Source organism: Melanerpes formicivorus, unplaced genomic scaffold, assembly GCF_026170545.1.
Source record: "Melanerpes formicivorus ecotype bairdi unplaced genomic scaffold, bMelFor1.0.p_v2 SCAF_64, whole genome shotgun sequence".
Classification (NCBI taxonomy): Eukaryota; Metazoa; Chordata; class Aves; order Piciformes; family Picidae; genus Melanerpes; species Melanerpes formicivorus.
Window position 1 is genome coordinate 2,640,268 of NW_027142416.1, and position 25,544 is coordinate 2,665,811.

Below are 25,544 nucleotides of genomic sequence, written 5' to 3' on the forward strand. Positions count from 1 at the left end.
GTTGAATCAAGGGGATCAGTCAGCTTTGCTAAGCAACCTGCTCCAGTACTTTACCTTCAGAGTATTCAGAGAGCTTTTCCCAGCTCCTGGTGCTTTGGTATTCTGGTTCAGGATTTCTCTGTGCAGCCTCTGGCAGGAGGAGGGATTAGGGTTGTTGCTCTTGCAACTTGGGAAGGTATCCTGGAAATCTTCCTTGCCGGCAGTTAAATTTAGTCAAATTTTATGCTGTCACTGATCATTTTTGCAAAGTCTAAATCCTTGGCTACTGAATTTATCACATCTCACACTGCTTCCCACCCCTCCAGGATTTCAGGCCAGAATAGGAAAGAAAAGAAGAAAAATAAAAATCACTGTTACTAGTTTTCCTTTTCACACAATGCTGTTATGGTCTTTCATTCAACAGATCATTTACCAGCATAATGAGAAAGCAAAGAAAAAATGCTTTGAATGTAAAAGAGCAAAGATGGTCCCCATACAAGGACAAACACTCAGTTTAAGAAAGATATTGAGACACTTGAACATGTCCAGAGAAGGGCAACAAGGCTGGGGAGGGGTCTGGAGCACAGCCCTGTGAGGAGAGGCTGAGGGAGCTGGGGTTGCTTAGCCTGGAGAAGAGGAGGCTCAGGGGAGACCTCATTGCCCTCTACAACTACCAGAAGGGAGGTCGTAGCCAGGTGGGGGTTGGTCTCTTCTCCCAGGCAACCAGCACCAGAACAAGAGGACACAGTCTCAAGCTGTGTCAGGGGAGGTTTAGGCTGGATGCTAGGAAGAGAGATTGGCCATTGGAATGTGCTGCCCAGGGAGGTGGTGGAGTCTCCATCCCTGGAGGTGTTCAAGAGGGGATTGTATGTGGCACTTGGTGCCATGGTTTAGCCATCAGGAGGTGTTGAGTGGTAGGTTGGACTTGATGATCTCTGAGGTCTTTTCCAACCTTGCTGATCCTATGATTAAATCCATATACATTACATTTATTTGTATATTTAACTCTTTTATAATTTAAGTGGCAAACTTTAGCAAACTCAGTTCATTGGTGGGAATTATTCAAGTAGATCTTTTCTGTTTTTTTGGGCAGGGGGAAGGGGGCTCTTAAAATTCCTCTTAATTTCTCCTACAGGATCATGTCAAAGGAAAAAAAGAATAATTTGATGAGGCTTCTATTTTGAGATTCAGTTTCATCAGTTTTTGTGTAAGTCATGTGGGGTCTCATCAATAAAGAAGTAAACTTCCATGATCAATCAATAATGCATGCAAATGGATGATTATTTTAAAACACTTCAGAGCTCAGAGCCTTGATTAACAATTTAAAACAAATAATAATTAAAGAAATAGAATGATTTTGTCTGCAGCCCTGGCAGCTTAATAGTGCCAAACACTGGCATGCCTTGGTAGCTCAAATAGATGGATCTTAGTTTTGACACAAGGCAGTGCTGCCCCTCGATGTAATCTGCAGCTCCTGGCAGGCCTGAGCACAGGTGGGACTTCTCCTGTAATGCCTCTTTTTGCCTTTTAAATAAGACATTAAGACCTTTTCACATTCCCTACTCCACAGAAGCAGACACTTCCAAGTGTGGACAGAAGCTACCTCTAAAGAAGGGACCCTCAGAAGCAGCTCTGTGCTCCCATACCCAATAGTATGTCACACACAACTCCATAATGTTCCAGGCTATCAGCAACTTTCTCTCTCCCTTTCCTACCTCTGATGTATTTCAATGAATTCCCACAGTATCACAGTATCACCAAGGCTGGAAGAGACCTCAAAGATCATCAAGTCCAACCTGTCACCACAGACCTCATGACTAGACCACGGCACCAAGTGCCACGTCCAATCCCCTCTTGAACCCCTCCAGGGACGGTGACTCCACCACCTCCCTGGGCAGCACATTCCAACTCCAAACAACCATGAAAGCAGGATCCTGCGAAACAGCTCATCACATATTCACAGACAGGTTAGGATGTTACCTAAAAAGTAGACTGTGGCACCAAAAACCATTCTAGTTACACATAACCAAGTGTCACAGTTGAAAGCTAAGTGCCTTAGCTTAGTGGTCTAACTGTGAAAAAAAGAATGGGAACTTTCTGGACATCTTTGAATACAAAAGTAAAGAAAATTAGCCATTGGATGCAAAAGGTCTGTGTAATGCCATTGGTTTGCTATTGAGGATAAAAGTTAGCTGCATAAACATTCCTGCCTCTTTCTGCTTCTCCTCTCTGTGGTCTCTGCTTTTGCATTGCTCCCTTAGCTCTTCCCTGACCTTCTGACAGGCTCCTGGTTTCTGTAAGGTACTGAGGAGGGAAGGACAAGGCAAGGAGAAGAAGAGGGAGAGGTTGTGAGCAGCCCCTTTCACTGGTCTAGAGGGGTCTGGGAACATTTCAAGAGGGTCCCTGTGTTGTTTCTAAATTGTAAATACATGGATATATATTTTGTACATATTCATTGCATTTTATACATTACATTGTAGCTTGCTTTGTAAATATAGCTTCACTCTGCTTCAAAACCTTCTGGACTAATCTGGTGAATTACTTTGGGGATAATTCTCCACTTTGTTAGGGGGTAATTCCAACCCACCACACCAAGGAGCCATGCCTTGTTGGTCTGTCTTCACATCAAGCAGAGATTCAATGCAGCTGGCAGACCCAAAGGCCAGTCTGATGATCAGCCCATCAAAGTCAACCTCTAACTTCCTCTGCAGTCAAGTCTGCTGTGTTTTCAGTTGCCTCTGGGTTCCCATCAATATCAAATTAACAGAGTTTGGCTTATAGGCAAGAAACTTGTTGTGTTCCTTTAATATGTGCCTCAAGAGACAGGGAATGTGTGGGTGGGTGTGTATATAGATTGTTTTCATTCCTACCTTAGAAAAGCCCACCACTAACATACACTAAGTTGTGGGTTTCTAATATTTAATTCTAGAACAATTCAGTCTTGACTTTGCCCATGCAATTACATTCAGGCACTCCAGAGTAATGCACACATTTTAATAGAGATTAGAACTGAATCAAAGGAAAAACCAGCATGAATTTAAAAAGCTGCTTGATAGAGAAGCCTATTTTTAGGCTCAGTAGTGAAAAGTTCACTAAAAGAAAGAGTAAATATTAGCACAGCATCTTTACTATATAGCTAGGTGCGAAATCACTGTATCACAGAATCACAGAATTGCCAGAGCTGGAAGGGACCTCAAGGATCATCCAGTTCAAACCCCCCTGCCATGGACAGGGACACCTCACACTACAGCAGGTTGCTCACAGCCACATCCAGCCTGGCTGCAAAAACCTCCAGGCATGAGGCTTCCACCACCTCCCTGGGCAACCTGTGCCAGTCTCTCACCACCCTCATGGGGAACAACTTCTTCCTAACATCCAATCTCAATCTACCCATTTCTAGTTTTGCTCCATTCCCCCTAGTCCTATCCCTCCCTGACACCCTCAAAAGTCTCTCCCCAGCTTTCTTGGAGCCCCCTTCAGATCCTGGAAGGCCACAAGAAGGTCTCCTGGGAGCCTTCTCCTCTCCAGACTGAAGAGTCCTGACTTATTATCCATTCCACCATGAAAAAGTGAGAGGCAGCATTTGTAGTGCCTAAGGAATTGTAAGAGGAGGCAGGCTGATTTTGAGAATTACGAAAAAAAAACAATGAATGAAACCCCAGACATTCACTAAAATGCCCCCATGCACATATCTGCAATACACATTTAGGATTTTCAGGCATTTATAATCTGTTTTTAATGGATTCTTAATGCTTTTATAACAATAAAGGTGACAAGCCAATAAAAATATTTGGCAAGGCAGTTTTTGCTAGAGTGCAACATACAGAACCCAAGTTAAGACAGATACAACAGCCTAACCAAATCCATGTCTGTTGTCCTTGAAAGCAAACCTGATCTGTAATTCACCATGGAAAAAAACTACACAACTGTGGCTTTACTATAAAACTGGAGTGAACATTTCAACTGAAATTTGGGCAATAGATAAAAAACAATAAAAACAAAAGAAGAAGAAGAAACAGAAGGGGAAGGGGAAGGGGAAGGGATAGGGAAGGGGAAGGGGAAGGAGAAGGGGAAGGGGAATATCAAAGAGCTCCTGTTTTTTATTTACTTCTTTTGTCTACTTTCACCTTTTGTTCTTCTCAGAGGACAAAATAGATCAATAGCAACATGGTAGAATGAAAATAAAAGGAAAGTTTCTCTTTTAGAATCCGTGCAGGAGTTTACTGGAGTTACAAAACTGCTGCTTTTTTCCCCCAATGTTCTCCTATCGAGATGCAGAATTTAGAAACATGCCAAAATTTTTTCCAACTGGGAGCACTTTGTCCAAATGCCTTCTGGAAGATGCCTTCCTCAACATTTCAACTTTCCATAGAGCAGTGCAACTTTGACGATTTAGGAAAATATGCCACAGTGAAATGGAAAGAAAACATTGCTGGCTTGCTGTGGTTCAGCTCTAGTGCACTGAAATGAGACCTTAACATCTTCCTTCCAATCCCTCCAAGATCTCATCAAGCTGCCTTTCCCAGGCCTGTTCTGCTGTAAGTGCCAGGTTCTACTCATTGGCCACAACAACCCCATGCAGTGCTACAGGCTGGGGTCAGAGTAGCTGAGAGCAGCCTGGCAGAGAGGGACCTGGGGGTACTAGTTGACAGCAGCTGAGCATGAACCAGCAGTGTACCCAGGTGGCCAAGAAGGCTAGTAGCATCCTGGCCTGCATCAGGAACAGTGTGGCCAGCAGGAGCAGGGAAGTCATTATTCCCTGCGCTCAGCACTGGTTAGGCCACACCTTGAGTCCTGTGTCCAGTTCTGGGCCCCTCAGCTTAAGAAGGACATTGAGACATTTGAACGTGTCCAGAGAAGGGCAACGAGGCTGGGGAGAGGCCTTGAGCACAGCCCTGTGAGGAGAGGCTGAGGGAGCTGGGGTTGCTTAGCCTGGAGAAGAGGAGGCTCAGGGGAGACCTTATTGCTCTATACAACTATCTTAAGGGAGGTTGTAGCCAGGTGGGGGTTGGTCTCTTCTCCCAGGCACCCAGCACCAGAACAAGAGGACACAGTCTCAAGCTGTGTCAGGGGAGGTTTAGGCTGGATGCTAGGAAGAAATTCTTCCCAGAAAGTAAGATTGGCCATGGGAATGTGCTGCCCAGGGAGGTGGTGGAGTCCCCATCCCTGGAGGTGTTCAAAAAGGGATTGGATGTGGCACTTGAAGCCATGGTTTAGTCATGAGGAGGTGCTGGGTGACAGGTTGGACCGGATGATCACTGAGATCTTTCCCACCCTTATTGATTCTATGATTCTAATTGCTGATAGAGGCAGGTGGTGGGTGAGAGGAGCCCTGCAGCCGAAGGAGAGAATCAGGATGGAGTGCTATCAGGCAACATGGTGCCATCTCAGTGTCACCAAAGACCATTTCAGCCATCAACAGAAATCCTGGAAACCAGGGAAGAATGCAGCTTTGTTTCTGGTTGTCTGAACTGAGTCAGGCAATTTAGCTTCAGCCCAGCTTCTCAGATGACTTTATGCCTCTAACTTTAATCTCATAATAGCAGTCAAAAGGGACAGAAAATTAAGATCAAAATATAACATCTGAACATAAAATACAGCTCTGCTTTCAAAACCTCCCTGGCAAGATTTCAACCCAACTTTGCCCATGTCCAGCTCTATTTTTTTCCTCATACTAAGCAGCAGCACAGCCCTGTCAGCAGTTTAAAAACTGTGCTAATTCTGGAAAGGAACAATATACAAAAAGGGACTCTCAACTGGTTCCTGAAATGAGCTGGTTGTGAATTGACTGAGTTATCCCCCCCATTCCACGCCTCCTTTCTTCTCCTGAGCGTAAAAAGCTCTCATGAAATAAACTGCAGTATGAACCCAACTGGGAGGAAGGCTTTCTTCAGAACCCAAAGCAAACAGAACTGAATGGATTTGGTGGCTTTTATTTGGATTCCACAAATCAGGACCAATTTTTGTATTTACTTAAGGAAATAAAAGATGTGTACTCCAAACCAGGCACGCCAACATCCGCCTGGGGGCGTTCCTCTGTGACCTGCTCTAGGTGATCCTGCTCCAGCAGGGGGTTGGACTGGATGAGCTTTGGAAGTCCCTTCCAGCCCCTACCATTCTGTGATTCCATGATTAGGGTGAAATTCACTCTAGCACAGAAGGCAAGATGTGGTCTACTTAGGTCCCACTTACATCCTCGAAATACGCAATAAGGTGCACAGAAACCCTTGGGTTAGATCTCCTATGCTTAGACCCAAAAATCCAGTGAAGCAAGATGAGAATCCCTTGTGGGCTTTCAAGGGATGCAGTAGATCCAGAGTTCTTGTGCTCTCGCATTATTGGATCACCTGTGACCATTAACCACCTAGGAGAGTAGAGTCTTGCACCTGGGAAAGAACAACCCCCTGGAGCAGTACAGGCTGGGCACTGAGCTGCTGGAGAGCAGTGAAGGGGAAAAGGACCTGGGGGTCCTAGTGGGTGGGAGGCTGACCATGAGCCAGCAATGTGCTCTTGTAGCCAAGAAGGCCAATAGCATCCTGGGGTGGATCAGGAGGGCTGTGGTCAGTAGGTCAAGAGAGGTTCTTGTCCCCCTCTACTCTGCCCTGCTGAGGCCACATCTGGAGTATTGTGTCCAGTTTGGGCCCCTTAGTTCAGGAAGGACCTCAGGGAACTGCTTGAAAGAATCCAGCAAAGAGCCACAAAGAGGATGCAGGCAGTGGAAGATCTTCCTTAGGAGGAGAGCCTGAGGGAGCTGAGGGCTCTATAGCTTGGAGAGGAGGAGCCTGAGAGGTGACCTCATTGCTGTTGATAAAGACGTGCAGGGTGAGTGCCCAGAGGCTGGAGCCAGGCTCTGCTCACAGTGATGCCCAATGCCAGCACAAGGGGCAGTGGTGGAAGCTGAGGCAGAGGAAGTTCCATGGAAACAGGAGGAAGAATTTTTTCCCTGTGAGGGTGACAGCACACTGGAAGAGGCTGCCCAGGGGGGTTATGGAGTCTCCCTCTCTGGAGATATTGAAGCCCTGCCTGGATGTGCTCCTGTGTGATCTGCTCTCAGTGACCCTGCTCTGGCAGGGGGGTTGGACAGGCTGAGCTTTTGAGGTCCCTTCCAGCCCCTAACATTCTGTGGTGCTGTGATCTAGCCAAGACCCAGTCTTTCCCCCTATATTCTTAACTTTTTAGGTTTTGAGGGTTTTATTTCACTCATTTAAATTGAACTCAATGTATAGCTAAATATAAACTTCACCATTGCTTTTCAACTGTGGTCACATTGAAGACCATTTTTAAAGAAAGAAATACCCTACAGCCACCTATCCTGGAGCCAACTACCCCAGCATATATTTTCTTTTGGAAACGTAATGCTCAGTTGCATCACAAATAGTAATAGAATGGTGGGAATTCAGCTAGATGCAATGGGCTTCTATTAATGTGGGGTGACACTTCTTGCTTATGACCCTTCTTTCTTTCATAGAATCATAGAATGGTTTGAGCCAAAAGGGACCTCCAAAGATCATCCAGTCTGACCTCCCCACAGTCAACAGGGACATCCCCAGCTGGATCAGGCTGCCCAGGGCCTCCTCCAGCCTCACCTGGAAGATCTCCAGGGAAGGAGCCTCAATCACCTCCCTGGGCAACCTGTGCCAGTGTTCCACCACCCTCATAGGAAAGAACTTGTTCCTCACATCCAGTCTAAATCTGCTCTGCTCTAGTTTGAAGCCATTGCCCCTGGTCCTGTCCCTGCAGGACTTTGCAAACAGTCTCTCTCCATCCTTCCTGTAGCCTCCTTCAGGTCCTGGCAGGCTGCTGTTGGGTCTCCCTGGAGCCTCCTCTTCTCCAGGCTGAACACCCCCAGCTCCCTCAGCCTGTCCTCATAGCAGAGCTGCTCCAACCCCTTGATCATTTTTGTGGCCCTAATGATCAAGGGATTGTATCCATCAGGCTTACATTTCATTCCCTGGTTATTGGATTTTACATTGTCACTCATACCATTCTTTACAGACCACCACTTCTACGCTTGTCCTTTCCTGACTCTTTCAAAACAGTCTGACTGCAGTGACTTCTGTTTCCATAGTCCTAATACAGAAGGATTTGATCTAGGAACAAAGCAATATTCATATTTGAAAATGCAATTTCCCCAAAAGGTTCTGTAATTTAAAGAGTTATGAATGGGGCCACAAGAGATTGGATCAGACTATGATTGCTGCTTTGCTAGTAAGGAAAGACTCTCTATAAACAACCTGGAAGTACTCCTTCAACCACTTGCAGTATATTGGAGGCCGCCTCAACAAATCACAGACCACAGACTGAAAATCTCTCATCTGCAGCAATCACATCTTAAATGTTCAAAGTCCTCTGAAGAAGAATTTATATCCAGTTAAGATGCAAAAGCTTTATCACACTTCCTATTTCAAAAGAAGGCTTTTACAGCACAAGCCCACAGCAAGGCAAACACCAGGAATAAAACTTGTCCATCCATTGCTGTGCCACTGAATGGGGAAACTAGCATGGAAGCTTTGAGTCAGTCAAGAAATGCACTCTGAAATAATGCAATAATTCAGCATTTCCCATCTGCTCTGTCACCACAGGACTAGGCTAAATCTCTTTCCCAACACACCATCTACGATAGCAAATTGTTGTCCACCGAGAGCAGCGTGCCAGAAAAAATATGCAATTAGCCAACTGAATAAGTATGGGGTTTACTCTGTATACTTAAAATGTTAAGCAAAAAAAAGAGAGAGAAGGACGATTACATTTCCCCCCACACTCAACTACTGCCCCCAAACCAAAATAAATACACTCAAGAACCTATCAAAAACAAAGAAAGGCTTTGTGAACGGCCAAGAACAACAGAGAACTTCATATAAAAACTGAGTTTACATAGATATTCTGGAGAGCCACATCATTTACTTTTCCATGTCCTTATCCTGCATGCACACTCACTCCCATACCTAGTCACAGTGATTCTCTGGAGTATTTGCTGATATTGCTTTTATTAGCTGATTTCCAAGAGCAGGAATTTCTGCTAGCCTTCAGTTCAAGCATGTATGCTCCAGCAGCTTAAAAGCCACTTACCAACCCATTGAACCCAAAGGGACTCGTCACTTGCATTAAGTTAAGCTTACACATAAATTCAGGCAGAATCAGGACCCTCTGTCCTGAGCAAGGCAGGATGTCCTGCTTTGTGTGTCTATATATATGAATTATTTCTTCAATGTTTTCTTTTCCTTATTAAGAAGTAGTTCTGGAGCAATGTCAAGTCCTTATTTTTTAGTGTTACTTTTTATTTTAGGTCATTCCTACGGTGCTGGGTGGCTTTTTGGAAACAGAAGCATCTTTGTTTAGCTCACATAATATTTTCCCTTAATGGCATGGTAATTATTTCCTCTTCACAATTCTAGTGTGTTAGGAGGAATCTCAACCATTTTAGCTTATCTCCACTGCCCTCAGCCATGCAGTTTAGGAAGGATGTTGACTTGCTGGAGCGTGTCCGGAGAAGATCAACTAAGTTGGTGAGGGGTTTAGAACACAAACCCTATGAGGAGAGGCTGAGGGAGCTGGGGTTGCTTAGCCTGGAAAAGAGGAGACTCAGGGGTGACCTTATTGCTCTCTACAACTACCTGAAGGGAGGTTGTAGCCAGGTGGGGGTTGGTCTCTTCTCCCAGGCAACCAGCACCAGAACAAGAGGACACAGTCTCAGGCTGTCAGGGGAAGTTTAGGCTGGAGGTTAGGAAGAAGTTCTACACAGAGAGAGTGATTGCCCATTGGATAGCCCAAGGAGGTGGTGGAGTCACCATCACTGGAGGTGTTCAGGGGGAGACTTGATAGGGTGCTTGGTTGCCTGGTTTAGTTGATTAGGTGGTGTTGGATGTTAGGTTGGACTTGATGATCTTGAAGGTCTCTTCCAAACTGGTCTGGTCTCGTCTGGTCTGGTCTATTCTATTCTATTCTATTCTATTCTATTCTATTCTATTCTATTCTATTCTATTCTATTCTATTCATGCTCCATGCCTGATTCTTTCCTTTTCAGTCAGAAGATTGCCTCAGCCTATCCTTGAGCTACCTGAGGAGTAAGAAATAAGTACAGGTTCATTTCCCATTCTGTAAATCTGGAGACATTATACCACATGACTAAGACTTGGATATTTACATCACATTGATCACTGTGGAGCATAAAGAAATGCAAGGGTCTGGAGCACAGCCCTGTGAGGAGGGGCTGAGGGAGTTGGGGTTGTTTAGCCTGGGGAAGAGAAGGCTCAGGGGAGACCTTATTGCTCTCTACAACTCCCTGAAGTGTGGTTGTAGCCAGGTGGGGGTTGATCTCTTCTCCCAGGGAGGCAACCAGCACCAGAACAAGAGGACACAGTCTCAAGCTGTGCCAGAGGGAAGTATAGGCTGGAGGTGAGGAGAAAGTTCTTCCCCAAAAGAGAGACTGGCCATTGGAATGTGCTGCCCAGGGAGGTGGTGGAATCACCATCACTGGAGGTGTTTAAAAATTAGAGACCGGATGTGTCACTTGGAGCCATGGTTTAGTTGTCAGGAGGTGTTGGGGGATAGTTTGGACCTGATGATCTCCGAGGTCTTTTCCAGGCTGGTTGACTCTGTGAAATGAAATACATGTTTGAAAGCACTGAAATCTTTCTATCCAAATAGACTGTAGTAGTTGTATGTAATTGTGGGCAGCAGACTCTTGCTATGGCTTAAAACATTTGGCCAAACAAAGTAACCCACACAGAGCTTGGTTTTGCCACAGCTGGTACACTTCCAATACCTTAGCTGCATCACTCCCTTACTGCATAGCTCATTTGCTGCAGCCCAGCTGGAAACAGAACCACTAGATAAAGCTTTCAAAGGTGTTCTTCCAAGGAAGTGCTGCAATTTAAATGCAGTTTAAAATTATACCCACAGAAATCCACTGAACACACATGAGATGAGAAAGGACAGGGACCTGATGGAGCAGGTCTAGAGGAAGGCCATGAAAATGATCAAGACTTTGGAACACCTATGCTATGAGGACAGGCTGGAGAGCCCAGAACAGGACACAGGACTCAAGGTGTGGCCTAACCAGTGCTGAGCACAGGGCACAATGACCTCCCTGCTCCTGCTGCCCACACTATACCTGATACAGGCCAGGATGCTTTTAGCCTTCTTGGCCACCTGGGCACACTGCTGGCTCATGTTCAGCCTACTATCAACCAGTACCCCCAGGTCCCTTTATTCCTGGCTGCTCTCCAGCCACCCTGTCCCCAGCCTGTAGCACTGCATGGGGTTGTTGTGGCCACTGTGTAGAACCTGGCATTTGGCTGTGGTCAATCTCATGCCCTTGGACTCTGCCCATCTGTCCAGCCTGACAAGGTCCCTCCGCAGAGCCCTCCTACCCTCTAACAGATCAGCTCCTGCCCCCACCTTGGTGTCATCTCCAAACTTCCTGATGATGGACTCAATCCCCTCATCCAGACCATTAATAAAGATATTGACCAGGATGGGGCCCAGCACTGATCCCTGGGGGACACCACTGGTACCTGGCTGCCAGCTGGCACTGCCAGCAGCACCATTCAGCACCACAAAAGCTGCAGCTGCATTGGCCGGGAATCGAACCCGGGTCAACTGCTTGGAAGGCAGCTATGCTCACCACTATACCACCAACGCCCTGATGATTACACCTGCCCTCTGACATCAGGGCTGAAGGCAAACTCAGGGTCACCTGGTGACTAATGGGACACTCTCAGTTGGGTTTTGTTGAGGGTATGGAGCTTCTGCATGGGGCCAAAGCCTGGGTGCCTCACTCACTACAATGAGTGCATCACATGCACATTGACATAGCCAGAGCCAATGAGCTCTGCATTCTCTGCACATGCAACAGAATCTTTTGGTCATAAACTACAGGATGGGGACAAAAAGCAAGTCTGCCATGTGTCACAACTTTTACTGACTCTCAAAGCAGGGCTAGGAGCAGATGAACAGATAGGAGCAAGGCTTCTAGAAATGTTGCAAGAGAAAAAACATTCCAAGAAGAGATAAAGCTTCCTAAAATGCTTCCTACAATGTTTCAGAAGAAAGGTACATCAAGAATGGGATAGAAAGTGACGTGGATTTACCAGAGGGAGCTTATACCTTCTGGTCTTGACAAGAAAGACATCACAAAAAGTCAGCAACATTCAACTTGGAAAGGAGTTATTAAGGTAGAGAGAGTAGGAATTGGTGCATGGTGAGAAAGATGTGCAAGGGACAGCAATAAGGAAATCCCAAACTAGTCTTGGAAATTAGATGCTTTTAGCCTTGCTCTAAGCCAGGGTTAGGAGCAGATTTATTTGACACTCTCATTAACAAGTGTGGTACAACAAAGGTTTTGCCCCTGGCATTTGTGGATCCCAAAGTTGAGATGCATCATCAAATGAGGATCAAAACATCAGAAAGGAGTCTCTGTGGTCCACAAAGCTACATAAACTGAGGAACAGATGGAAATTGGCTTGCTTAGTGACTCTGTGTGTGTAGTATATATGATGCTTCACCTGAAAATAACACATGTTCATCAGATGAATATCATCTCTCAGTGGATGGAAAAGCCAAATGTGATCCTACAGTTGTTGACCAAGGTTCAATGGAGATGGTGGCATGAGAACTTTCCTATCTGTAAGGCCTTCTGCAAGGCCTTTGACAGGGTTCCCCAAAACATCCTGCTCACCAAATTGGAGGGAGACAGATTTTCTGGGTGGGCTGTTCAGTGGGTAAGGAATTGGCTGGGTGGTCACATCCAGAGGGTGCTGCTCCATGGCTTGAAGTCCAGATGGAGAGCTGTGGCTCTCCAAGGTGTCCCTCAGGGGTCAGTCCTGGGCCCTGTGCTCTTTAATATTTCTATCAGTGTTACAGACAGGGAGATTGAGGCACCAGCAGCAGTGTGCAGATGACACCAAGCTGAGTGGTGCTGCTGATACACCAGAGGGACAGGATGGCATCCAGAGGGACCTGGAAAGGCTGGATAGGTGGTGTCCAGGGGAACCTCATGAGGTTCAGCAAGAGCAAGTGCAGGGTTCTACACCTGGGCTGGAAGTGAGGAAGGAGGGAGGAGGTGAGAGAAAGCAGCCCTGAGGAGAAGGATTAGTTGCACTCATGCTCTTGCTAATTAGAACTGTGTTTGGTCTTTAGAGAGTGAAAGAAGTGTGGAAGAGGATTTTTGCATTACTAAATATCTATCTGAAGGAATGGTAGCAGCAGGCAGAATTCATGCATTCAAACACAGAATCATAGCATGCATTGGATTGGAAAGGGACCTCCTGAGGTTATCTACTCTGCCCACCCTACAGTAATCAGGGGCACCCCCAACTAAATCAGGTTTCTCAGAGGCACATCAAGCCTGACCTGGAATGTCTCCAGGGCTGGGGCCTCCACCACCTCCCTGGTCAAACTGTTCCATAACCATCAATATGCTTTTATAGAAAACATTTAAGACATGATTTAATATTCACAGTTGTGGAAGTCATTTGCTTCTCTATAAATTGATTGTTCTTGGCAATCAAGCATTCTGCATGTGCCAAGGAGATTTTGTTCAAACCCCAACAAATGAAAGCCAATGCACAGCAGCAGTATGTCAAGACTGATTTTTAAGGGAGAGATAATGAGATATCATTGTACTCTATAATTTTGATAGGTTCTTTTAACAATTCCTTTCACTGAATTTGCCAGAGGAACCATTTTTAAAAGGCAATTGATTTCTCATCACCATTTCTGCAGGGATAGACCCAGATAAAAGCCTTCTTCCCTCAGACCAAGCATGATCCTTCATGGCAGAGCCAGAGCTTTTGAATCTCTGTAGCTTATTTCATGATCTTTACCACAGACCATGGTTATTTTCTGTATTTTGTTTAAGATGAGATATTCAAACCACCTCAACAGTCTGGCCTTTTAATTGGATTCCTACCCCAAGTCTACCCTTGCTTCTTCAATAATTAGTATAAAAAGGTTTCTAATAATAAAATAATATTTAATGTCCTGATTCTAGGACTAAAGATTGCTGAATGCACTATGCAATGACTTTTTATGTTTTGGTAATGAGTATTGTAGACTCACTGTTTTCTTTACTACAAAGTAAGAGGCCTTGAGCACAAGCCCTACGAGGAGAGGCTGAGGGAGCTGGAGTTCTTTAGACCTGGAGAAGGGGAAGCTCAGGGGAGAATTCTTGCTGTCTACAACTACCTGAAGGGAGGTTGAAGCCATGAGGGGGTTGGTCTCTTCTCTCATGCAACCAGCACCAGAACAAGAGGACACAGTCTCAAGCTGCACCAGGGGAAGTTTAGGCTCGAGGTGAGGAGAAAGTTCTTCACTGAGAGAGTCATTTGCCATTGGAATGTGCTGCCCAGGGAGGTGGTGGAGTCACCATCCCTGGAGGTGTTCAAGAGGGGACTGGATGTGGCACTTGGTGCCATGGTCTAGTCATGAGGTCTGTGGTGACAGGTTGGACTTGCAGTGACTTACTGCCTGCATCACAAAATCCTGAGATCTCCTTTTTGTGCTGACAGCCAGCAGTGAAAAGGTAGTAATGTGAAATGTTATTATTTTAATGTTAAGACGGAGTGGGACTCGATGATCTTTGAGGTCTCTTCCAACCTTGGTGATTCTGTGAAAATCAGCATCCCTTGATAGTTGTTCCGGTTCCAGCACCAACTAGCACAACCTGCATCCTGTTTAAGGATCAAAACACCTCAGAAAAATGAAATTACCAATAGAATCATGGAATTGTCAGAGTTGGAAGGGACCTCAAGGATCAGCCAGTCCCAAACCCCCTGCCATGGTCAGGGACACCTCACACTACAGCAGGTTGCTCACAGCCACAGCCAGCCTGGCTGCAAAAACCTCCAGGCATGAGGCTTCCACCACCTCCCTGGGCAACCTGTGCCAGTCTCTCACCACCCTCACGGGGAATAACTTCTTCCTCACATCCAATCTCAATCTACCCATTTCTAGTTTTGCTCCATCCCCCCCACTCCTATCACTCCCTGACACCCTCAAAAGTCCCTCCCCAGCTTTCTTGGAGCCCCCTTCAGATCCTGGAATGCCACAAGAAGGTCTCCTCAGACCCCTCTCCTCTCCAGACTGAACAGCCCCAACTCTCTCAGTCTGTCTCCATAGCAGAGCAGCTCCAGCCCTCTGCTTATCCTTGTGGCCCTTCTCTGGACACCTTCCAGCACTGTTATTCCTAGAGAAATAATCAATTTTTTTTTAACTGCCTTGATTGACAAACTCTTTTACTCTTTAGAATTTCACTACCTTTCCATCAATAGATGATACAAGCGTGTGGTCAGCACAGGCTCCAGTGTGTGGGACAACACCAGATCTACACTGAGATCCAAAGCTGTTTCTCCCAAGAGGGAGAAACAGTACAGTGCCACAGTACATTAGAGGTTGGAAGGGACCTCCAGAGATCCTCCAGCCCAACCCCCCTGCCAGAGCAGCATCACCCAGGGTACTCTGCACAGGAATGCATCCAGGAGGGGTTGGAAAGTCTCCAGAGCAGGAGACTCCACAACCTCTCTGGGCAGCCTGCGCCAGGGCTCTGTCACCCTCACTAGAAAGAAGTTTCTCCTCATGTTGAGTTGAAACCTTCTCTGCTCAAGTTTGTATTCACTGTTCCTTGGCTTATTGCTGTGCACCACCCAAAAGAGCTTGGCCCCCTCCACTTGACACCCACCCCTCAGCTATTGATAGACATTAAGCAGATCCCCTTTCAGCCTTCTCTTCTCCACACTGAACAGCCCCAGGGCTCTCAGTCTCTCTTCACAGGGGAGATGTTCAAGTCCCCTAAGCATCCTCCTGGCTCTCCCTTGGACTCTCTCCAGCAGGTCTCTGTCTCTCTTGAGCTGGGGAGCCCAGAACTGGACACAGGATTGCAGCTGTGGTCTCAGCAGGGCAGAGCAGAGGGGGAGCAGAACATCCCTAGCCCTGCTGGCCACACTTTTCTTGCTGCACCCCAGGATCCCATTGCCCCTTTTGGCCAGCAGGGCACGTTGCTGTCCCATGCAGAACTTGCTGCCCACCAACACTCCAAGGTCTTTCCCCATGGAGCTGCTCTCCAGCAAGGCAGCTCCTAAGCTGTTCTGGTGCCTGCTGTTATTCCTCCCCAGGTGCAGGACCCTACCCTTGTCCTTATTGAACTCCATGAGGTTTGCCTGCAGCCAGCTCTCAGCCTGTGCAGCTCTGGCTGGATGGCAGCACAGCCTGGCAGGTGTCAGCCCCCCCAGTTTTGTGCCATCAGCAACTTGCTGAGGGTACTCTCAATGCCCTCAGACAGGTTGTTGATAAAGATATTGAACAAAACTGGGCCCAGTACTGATCCCTGGGGAACACCACTAGCCACAGGCCTCCAAGCTGACTCTTTGCCACTGATGAGAACCCTCTGAACTCTGTTGTGGAGCCACTTTGCACCCTATCTCATGTGGGTTGCAACCATCTTTGCCACATCTCTTGAGCTTATCTATGAGGATATTATGGGAGACAGTGTCAAAAGCCTTACTGACATTCGTAAGATATTCATAATTGAGAATGAAAATGCTTTTAGGTGTGCTGTAATTGGGTTCTGCTATGTTAATCCTCTCAAATAAATCAGAACTATCACCCAGCAGTTTGATGCTAAATGCTTCAGGGCTGTCATTGCTACCCTGCAGTGGGAAAAACAGGATGGAACTGAAGGATCAGAACCTTCTTTCAGGGGAGCAGAATGGAACTGTAAAGACATATTCCAGAAAACAGTTCCTGTCCTGCCCACCCACTCACCCTATTAGCTCCATTCCCAGCAGCTTGCATTTGGAAAGTCCTCTCTGAAACCCCTATTCAAACTATAAAACGAGGGAGAAACTGTTTTGTCTGCTTTTAAAGCATTTCCTAGCTATTCTTTTCCACCTGGGACATCACCTCAGTGAAGGAGTAGCAAAGCCCTTTCTTTTATGAGTAATAACAGAAATAATATCCATGAAAGTGTCAAACCCCCACCCCTCCCCACCCCCTAAATTACTTTTCCAAGCCCAAGTGATGGCCACACTGCTCTCAAAAGGAGCAGGGTAAGTTTTTGTATGGATGTAAATATAGCATTGTTCAGAAGGCACTTAAGGGTCATGTTGGCCCTCGCTTAATAAAAGTAGCCAGTTAAGTGTGAAATGCAATATACTAGTTTTTGATAAGACTGCTTCTGTCTCATGGGGTAGGAATGAAGGAATGTGTTCTGGCATGGCCCAGAGGTTTTTGATTTCTAATGTTTTAGACATATTTAGAGAGAGAGAGAGAGACAGAGATAAGAGAGAGAGATGATATATATATATATAGAGAGAGAGAGATGAAATAGAGATAGAGATAGTTATATAGATAAAGATATAGAGACAAAGATATAAAGATATAGATATACATAGAGAGAGATAGAGATGGTAGAGACAGATATATACAGAGAGAGAGATGATAGATGATAAAGATAATATAGAGAGATGAGAGAGAAAGAGAAATAGAAACAGAGAGATGATAGAGAGATAGAGCTAAAGATAGTTATAAATATACAGAGATGATAGAGAGATAGAGATGATATAGAAAGAGATGATAGAGACAGAGATAAAGAGGGAGTTTTATAGATAGATAGATAGATAGATAGAGAGATAGATAGAGATAGATAGAGATAGATAGATAGATAGATAGATAGATAGATAGATAGATAGATAGATATAGGTACATATAGATACAATTATGATGCCAAAAACCAGGTAGTGACTTAGGGCAGAACTTCAGCAATTGTTCATTGATGGAAAAAAATCTCCACCTGAACATCTAATTAAGAACAGTCCACCAACAGAGCAGGTGAAATGAAAAATGAATGTTTTATCCATCCACATAATCAGAGCAAATCAAGCAATGCTTCCTAACACACATGAATTTTAGACCTAACTTCATGAACAAGAGTGCTTTTTAAATGGTAAAAGCTCCTCTGCTGATTTTACACAGGAGAATGCTTATGGCTTTAGCAGAGTTCAGGAGTCTAGAAGGCTCAGCTTCTCAGTTCACTACACAACTGATTGTGTGAATCAATTTCTGACACCTGGATTATTTAGGCAGTTCTTACACTTTACATTTAGAGAGCAGCCCCAAGAGAAATAAGCCTGGCCAAAGCAAAGCAAGCCCATAATTACTTCTGTGCCCCCAGCTGTATCAGGATGCATCTCCTGCAGGTTTAAAAATCATGGGAAGAGGAAACATCAGAAGAATGATAGGGTCTGCAGCCTGAAGGAATTCCTCAGCTGGGAATTTCCCGGGAAATTAAGCTACTCCATGCACATGGAAATCACAGAATCATGTGTATGTGTGCATGCAGGCTGCAGAAGGCTCTGAGCACTGTCTGTGTGCAAACCACTAAATGTTATGCAGGTGTGAATGAAGTGACACCACTGTCCCTGGAGGTGTTCAAACAAGGCTTGGATGTGGCACTTGGAGCCATAGTTTAGTTGTCAGGAGGTGTTAGGTATTAGGTAATAGGTTGGACTTGAGGATCTCTGAGGTCTTTTCCAACCTGCTTGATTCTGTGATTTTATTATGGAGTGGCTTCTACAGGTGGCTGTAATTCCATGGCTAAAGACTAAGTGTAGGAGATGGGAAATTCCTGCTATTTCCTATGCTGATGCTGAACCTTCCTGGCTCTGTGACTGATATTTCACCTTTGGAACACATGCTATGGCTGTCAGAAGGCCCAGCAGGAGTACTCCAATGGGAAGACCTGCAGCCCAGAAAGCCAGTCACATCTTAGGCTGCATCAAGAGAAGTGTGGCCAGCAGGTCAATGGAGGTGATTCTCCTCCTCTACTCCACTCTGCTGAGACCACACCTGGAGCACTGTGTCCAATTCTGGAGCCCCTAGAACAGGAAGGATCTGGAGGTGCTCGAAGGTGTCCAGAGAAGGGCCACAAGGATGAGCAGAGGGCTGGAGCTGCTCTGCTATGGAGACAGAGAGTTGGGGTTGTTCAGTCTGGAGAGGAGAAGGCTCCCAGGAGACCTAATTGTGGCCTTCCAGGATCTGAAGGAGGCTCCAAGAAATCAATGATTCCATGAAGGAAGTTCCACCTTTGTGTACTCCATGGACTCATCATGGAACTATCTAAGTGTAATATTTAACATAAGTCTGTATATAATCAGGTAAGCTCATTAGGTCCAGGTGGTTTAACCAGACCATTTTATAGCCCCCTGTGTAAGTTTGTGCACAGGATAAGTTTTCAGGGCCTCAAGACTGTTCTCCAAAGTATCTTGTTTGAGCTTTCACAGAATCGTAGAATCATAGAACTGTTAGGCTCAGCACTGGATAGGCCACACCTTGAGTCCTGTGTCCAGTTCTGGGCCCCTCAGTTTAGGAAGGATGTTGAGTTGCTGGAACATGTCCAGAGAAGGGCAACAAAGCTGGGGAGGGGTCTGGAGCACAGCCCTGTTGAGGAGAGGCTGAGGGAGCTGGGGTTGCTTAGCCTGGAGAAGAGAAGGCTCAGGGGAGACCTTCTTGCTCTCTACTTCTGCCCAGGGAGGTGATGGAGTCACCATTCCTGGAGGTGTTCAAGAGGGGATTGGTCGTGGCACTTGGTGCCATGGTTTAGTCATGAGGTCTGTGGTGACAGGTTGGACTCGATGATCTTTGAGGTCTCTTCCAACCTTGGTGATTCTGTGATTCTGATTCTGTGATTCTGTGAACTACCTCAAGGGAGGTTGTAGCCAAGTGGGTGTTGGTCTCTTCTCCCAGGCAAGCAGCACCAGAACAAAAGGATACAGTCTCAAGCTGTGCCAGGGGAGGTTTGATGGCAGGAAGAAATACTTCCCAGACAGAGAGGTTAGCCATTGCCCAGGGAGGAGGTAGACTCAACATCCCTAGAAGTGTTTAAAACCAGCCTGGATGAGGCACTTGGTGCCATGGTTTAGTTGATGAGATGGTTTGGGGTGATAGGTTGGACTTGATGATCTGGGGGGTCTTTTCCAACCTGGCTGACTCTGTGATTAAGTTGCCTGTGAGCGTGTTTATATGCTGCTGACAAGCACGCAGAGTATGGAGACAGGATAACGCACTGCTCAGATTGTGTGGCTTGATGGAAGCCATGGTGGAGAACTTGTTTATGGATAACTCCCCCTGCAAAATTCTTTCCCTGCTATTTAATGTTGTTGATGAGATCTGCAATGTTTTTTTATCTGGAGAAAAATGTATGAGCCAAGAGCTGTGTCAGCTGTGGAAAGGATAACTTGCAGCATCTCCAAACGGAGAACTGTGTAACAGACAAATAAATCACTCTGATGATAAACACTGGATACAAAAGTTTAATGTGGTGCCCCAGGGAGATCCTTGTAGCCTCAGCATATCCTTGGCTTTCATGGCACAGTATGACCCAGGGCTCTAGGGAGACACAGATTTTAACATATTTCAGTAGCTATGAAGGGAAGGGAAGGGAAGGGAAGGGAAGGGAAGGGAAGGGAAGGGAAGGGAAGGGAAGGGAAGGGAAGGGAAGGGAAGGGAAGGGAAGGGAAGGGAAGGGAAGGGAAGGGAAGGGAAGGGAAGGGAAGGGAAGGGAAGGGAAGGGAAGGGAAGGGAAGGGAAGGGAAGGGAAGGGAAGGGAAGGGAAGGGAAGGGAAGGGAAGGGAAGGGAAGGGAAGGGAAGGGAAGGGAAGGGAAGGGGTCGGGTCTTAATTCAATTCCCTGATCTTAATCATTCCCTTATTAAATGGTAGGGCTGTGCAAACTCTACACATTTCTTGGAGCAACTTCTAGCACTGTTATTTTTCTCTAGTTTTGTAAAGAAAGTATTTCATTTTCACAGCACTAAAGACCTGGACTGAAATATTCATTCAAAAGTGAATTGTCCAAGAAAGAACAGATATTTTTTAATGAAAATGAGACTAACTTCCTTTTCTGCTGCAAGAGACAGCAGCACAAATTCCATCCTGACAAATACATTAGAAATATTTGCTCAGCTCTTTCAGAAATTGCATTTTACCATAAGGATAAAATGTTCCACATGCTGAGTGTTGTGTCCAGTTTTGGGCACCTCAGTACAAGAGAGATGTGGAGGTGCTGGAGCCAGGGCAGAGGAGGGCAAGGAAGCTGTGAAATGGCCTGGAGAATAAATCTGATGGAGAGTGACTGAAGGAGCTGGGGATGGTTAGTGTGAAACAGAGGAGAATGAGGGGAGACCTCATGGCTGTCTACAACCACCTGAAAGGAACTGTGGAGTGGCTGCTGCTGGTCTCTTCTGACAGGTCATTGGTGACAGAACAAGAGGGAACGGCCTCAGGCTGCTACTGGGGAGCTTTAGACTGGACAGTAGGAAAAAAAAATTTCCCAGCAAAAGTGGTCAAGGATTGGAATGTGCTGCCGAGGGAGGTGGTGGAGTCCCCAAGCCTGGATGCGTTTGAAGGTGGTTTGGATGTGGTGCTTGGAGCTATGGTTTAGGGGTGAACCTTGAGAGCAGGGTTCTGGGTTGGACTTGGTGATCCTGAGGGTCTTATCCATCCTGAATGTTTCTGTGATTCTGACTAAGAATGTTTTCAAGGGCACCTGAAGACAAAACTGCCTGTAGATTTGTATGCACTAATTTTATGGGCTAGCAAAAAACCTTTGCAGCAGCAACCATGTACTTCTTGCTGACAGCACGCAGGAGGTTCCACCTCACCACGAGGAGACACATCATTACTGTGAGGGGCACAGAGCCCTGTAGCAGGCTGCCCAGAGAAGTTGTGGAGTCTCCTTCACTGGAGACTATCAAAACTCTCCTGGGTGTGTTCCTGTGTGACCTGCCCTAGGTGATGCTGCTTTGACAGGGCAGTTGGACTCAATGATCTCTGGAGGTACCTTCCAACCCCTAGAATCCACAGTATCACAGTATAACTAAGGTTGGAAGAGACCTCGAGGATCATCGAGTCCAACCTGTCACCACAGACCTCATGACTAGACCATGGCACCAAGTGCCACGTCCAAGCTCCAGTCCTGTGATTGTGTGAGTATGAAATAAATGGTTTAATCTGAAGAATACTGGACTGAGGGATTGCAACACGAATACAAGAGTGCAAAATGCTGGGAGTGGTCAGGAAGAAACTGTCCTGTATGGAAGTTCAGCATTTGCTGCTTTATGTCTTTTAGGAATTCTGACTGACAGAACTTGAGCATTCTTTAAGAAAACCCCTCAAGCTGAGGCTAAAATCACCAAGAGTATTAAGAATTTAGGGCTGATGAAGATGTTTTGATCTCATGGTATCCTTGGAACCATTTGTCTGTCCTTTTTCTAACAACCCCCCCACCCCCCAAAAAACCAACACCCAGTTAAATGTGCACAGCACAAAGTAATGTGACAGTTCTCACGATGAGGTCTGGGGAAAGGGGAATAAAGGAGTCACTATAATGAATGTGATATGTGTGAGGGCTGAGCATGACAGGATCCTAATGAAGGCTAAAGCAAAGGAGGACACAATATAAACACAACCGAGTTGGTTTTGGACGAGAGCCCAGTGATGCAGGCAAGGAGAAAGGAATGTGTCTCAGTGAAAAAAAAAAAAGAGCCTATGGCCAAGGCCACCACAGCTGCACTCCTGTTTCTCAACTAAGCCTTAAGAGCAGCATGAAAACAAAAGTTCATTTTATAGAGCTGAAAAACAACTTGGATGGGATTAAGAGAAAAAAAAAATATAATTAAAAATCGAGGCACTTTAGAGCAACAAAGCAGAAATGTAACACACTGGGGAGGCCACTGGACTTCAGCACCATCTGACTTGCTCTTAAACTCTCATCCTGGTCAGTATTTTAAGTGATCCTTGTTAAGCAAAATTCCATTTCCTTTTTCTGTTGAGTGAGGATGGAAATGCCTACTGATATCATGTGGCTGTCACAAGTCTGGTATCTAGGGCATATGTGGAACCCTCACAGAAACAGTCATGGCAAAAAAAGGAAAGGCTTTAATAAGTTATGCTGCACAGTCACGGTTTATGTGTGATTTAGAAGGACAGAATTGTCAGGGTTGGAAGGGACCTCAAGGATCAGCCAGTCCCAAACCCCTGCCATGGCCAGGGACACCTCACACTACAGCAGGTTGCTCACAGCCACATCCAGCCTGGCTGCAAAAACCTCCAGGGATGAGGCTTCCACCACCTCCCTGGGCAACCTGTGCCAGTCTCTCACCACCCTCATAGGGAAGAACTTCTTCCTAACATCCAATCTCAATCTACCCATTTCTAGTTTTGCTCCATTCCCCCCAGTCCTATCACTCCCTGACACCCTCAGAAGTCCCTCCCCAGCTTTCTTGGAGCCCCCTTCAGATCCTGGAAGGCTACAAGAAGGTCTCCTGGGAGCCTTTCCTTCTCCAGACTAGTTCATTTGTACGATGAACTCTCTGTAGTGATCCTGAAGAAATCAAAGTGACAAAGCATTTGGAGGCCTTTTTATAAGGGGGGTGGGGGGGGTGGGGAATAATCCAAATTGCCATTTCATTTACATCACAGAATCACCAAGGTTGGAAGAGACCTCAAAGATCATCGAGTCCCACTCCATCTTAACATTAAAATAATAACATTTCACATTACTACCTTTTCACTGCTGGCTGTCAGCACAAAAAGGAGACCTCAGGATTTTGTGATGCAGGCAGTAAGTCACTGCTTTTACAGTTGAAAACCCCAAAGAAATAGAAATTACTGATACAAGATGTGAGACTTCCAGAGCCAGAGCTGTCATTGACAGAGTGATGCCTTCTGGGTCTCTTTCCTCAGGTTTTTCAGGCAAGCTCCTTTCAGCTGAAATGCACAGAAATCAGGATTTTAAACTGTTTATCACCCTGATACTAGAAAATACTGGAGCCTGAGAGCCCCAGGGCTACATAGTCTTGAGAAGACTGAGAGGGGATCTGATCAATGTCTATCAATAGCTGAGGTGTGAGGGTCAAGTGGAGGGGGCCAAGCTCTTTTGGGTGGTGCACAGCAATAAGCCAAGGAACAGTGGAGACAAACGTGACCAGAGAAGGCTTCAGCTGAACATGAGGAGAAACTTCTTTGCAGTGAGGGTGACAGAGCCCTGGAGCAGGCTGCACAGAGAGGTTGTGGGGTCTCCTGCTCTGGAGACTTTCCAAACCCACCTGGATGCATTCCTGTGCAGACTGCCCTGGGTGATACTGCTCTGGCAGGGGGGTTGGGCTGGAGGATCTCTGGAGGTCCCTTCCAACCTATCTAATGTACTGTGGCACTGTGCAAATCATATCCTGCATGTCAAAAGCACTGTTTGGCTGTGTTCTTACTTAAGCTCTTTCCTTTATTTGCAGTGTAGACTACAGCTGACTGAAAAAAAAAAAAATCATAAAAATTGCGGGAAAAGTCATTAAAATTGGATAAAAATTGGTACACTACAAAATTCTTTTGCTTTTCCAGCATATCCAATCTGACTGTGACATCCAAGTCCTGACATTAAACCTGTTACAACTGGTGCTGGGGTCTCTTGTGTGTGTTTTGCTTTGAAAGCTGCAGAAAACACTTGCTCAAATTGTTAGCAGGAATGAATGAAGCTGGGATTACTTTGACCACCAAACATCACAACAGCAAGCACACAGACACCTGGATCCTCACATTCATATGGGAAGGCTAAATAGCAGATTGCTGTATCTACCTCTTAGGAGGGTTTAGGTTAGTTGTTCAAATTGTTGTACTGAAATACCTTTTTATTTACAAAACATATGACACTGCCTTAATCCCAGGCTGACACTGTGCATTGCCATCTGAACTGAACTCCTCTAACAAATAGAGCAGCCTGGGCAGCCTGATCTAGTTGGGGATGTCCCTGCTGACTGCAGGGAGGCTGGACTGGATGAGCTCTGCAGGTCCCTTCCAGCCCAGCCTATTCTGTGGTTCTGTGATTCTATGATTCTATGTTTCTATGATTCTATAATTCAATGTTTCTATGATTCCATGATTCTATGTTTCTGTGATTCCACGATTCTATGTTTCTGTGATTCTACATTGCTATGATGCTATGATTCTATGTTTCTATGACTATATATTGCTATAAGTCTATGTTTATAGGATTCCATGTTTCTATGATTCTATATTTCCATGTTTCTATGATTCTATGATTCTGTTTCTGTGATTCTATGACTCCATGATTCTGTGTTTCTATGATTCCATGATTCTATGTTTCTATGATTCTACATTGCTATGATGCTATGATTCTATGTCTCTATGACTCTATATTGCTATAATTCTATGTTTCTATGACTCCATGATTCTGTTTCTATGTTTCTATGATTCCATGATTCCATTATTCTGTCTCTATGATTCTATATTGCTATAATTCTTTGTTTCTATGATTCCATAATTCCATTATTCTATGTTTCTATGATTCTATATTACTATAATTCTATGTTTATATGGTTCCATGATTCTATGTTTCTGTGATTCCACGATTCTATGTTTCTATGATTCTATATTGCTATAATTCTATGCTTCTATGATTCCATGATTCCATGATTCTATGATTCCATGATTCTGTATTTCTATGATTCTATGATTCTTTGATTCTGTGCTCTGCCTGCTTTCTTCCCTGTCTAAAGG

General features: G+C 45.5%; 1 non-coding gene across 1 annotated transcript; it reads right to left on the minus strand.

The window, feature by feature from the left end:
• Window positions 1-11,550: 11,550 nt before the first annotated feature.
• On the minus strand, window positions 11,551-11,622 carry TRNAG-UCC (transfer RNA glycine (anticodon UCC)). The gene has a single exon. It is a non-coding gene; the product is annotated as a tRNA-Gly (tRNA).
• Window positions 11,623-25,544: the final 13,922 nt, after the last annotated feature.